The sequence below is a fragment of the Mus caroli genome, chromosome 8 (genome assembly GCF_900094665.2).
Source record: "Mus caroli chromosome 8, CAROLI_EIJ_v1.1, whole genome shotgun sequence".
Classification (NCBI taxonomy): Eukaryota; Metazoa; Chordata; class Mammalia; order Rodentia; family Muridae; genus Mus; species Mus caroli.
This window is the reverse complement of record NC_034577.1, coordinates 119,460,735-119,462,287: the sequence shown is the minus strand read 5'-3', so window position 1 is coordinate 119,462,287 and position 1,553 is coordinate 119,460,735.

Sequence of the window (1,553 nt, the reverse complement as noted above, 5' to 3'; positions counted from 1 at the left end):
CCTAGTGTTGTTGTTGGTGGTGCTGTGTGTGTGCGTGTGTGTGTGTGTGTGTGTGTGTGTGTGTGTGTGTGTGTGTGTGGGGGGGGGGGGCGGGGAGGGGGGCAGCCCTGGCGATCTGCCACACGGAGCGCGTGTCCCCGCCTCCCTGCGCCAGCATCGGGCGCATCCTTGCCAATTCCAACTGTGCTGGGCAAGCCTTAGATTCAGGGTGACCCCACGCCACCCTAGTCCTGGAGTCCAACGGACAGGCGCCTCGCCGGACTTGGCGAGTCGACATAAAAGGGAAACCAGGCCAAAATTGTGGAGATCCAGATCCTTGTCTCTTTCCGAAGAGGAACCCCAAAGCCTGGCTAGCCCAGGCGAAGCCGAAGCCTGTATTTAACCAATCTGCCCTGGGTCGGGTGAGATAAGGGACACACGTAGGACACTTGAGTGATCAACTGGTGCGCCCTGGAGGGACAGTTCCCCATACCCAGAAACAAGAAGCTTGGGGAACCAGTGAAGGACTCCTAGTTTTCTGGCTCAGCCCCTAAGTTCTCTTGATTATCTTTTCTCAGTTGTAAGGCATGCTCTGTGTGTACTTTAGGGGAAACATACTTAAAGCTATTGTTTCTCATTTTCCAGAACTGAGGCTTTCCTAGACACTTTTTCTTTTCCACATTGGGTGCTGAGAAATGGAGCCAAGCCACCCTAATAAATAATTGCCAGCTAGTGCGTAGGTATACTGCTAACCGTTCTGGCTAACAGCCTTTTCCTGTGCCATAGGATTTCATCAAGAGAGACAGGCCATTTTAGATACCTGTACTTCTCCATCCAGGGAAACAGAGTGGCTTTATAGGAGAGCAAGTGTGAGACAGAGGAAGAATTTGGCAGTATTCCTAGTTTGATTTTATTTTGGTCTCGTGCACACATTCCTCTTCTTGATATCACAGATCTGCCTAGGAGACAGGGCCTGCTTCTACCTTCGGGTGATTTATCTATCTGCTGCCCTAACCGTGCTGGATAGAGGCTGTCCCTGGTCAGTTCCACCTCAGGGGCTGCTGAGGTTGGGGCCTGTTTGAGCATGGCCAGTATGAACTAGCTGGGTGGAAACACCTTGCTCCTTTCACCAAGCCACATCACTTTGCTAGAAATAAGAGAGTCATTGCTCCCAGAAGGCCTTTGGACCACCTAGTTCTCAAGGGTACAACCTGGGGATCCCAGTGTAGCTCAAAACCATATCAAGTGCAGTCAAGATTATGCATTGTGTTGTTTTGAAAGTCAAACCTATGGCGATAAAGAAACAAAGAATTCTTAGGAGCTAACCAACATCTCACACGGAAGAAGAGAAACTACAGTTTACACATTTGGTGGTATGGGGCCCCGATCCCAGCACTCTGGAACAGGAGGTATGAGGATCAGGGTTTCAAGGTCAGTGTGAGTTCAAGGTCAGTCTGTGCTACCTGAGACGCTGCCTTCACAGAACAAAGAAACTTAAAAAAAAAAAAAAAAAAAAAAAAAAAAAAAATCCCTTTGGGTCAGGAGAGATGGCATTGTGGTAAAGGGAAGGTTCT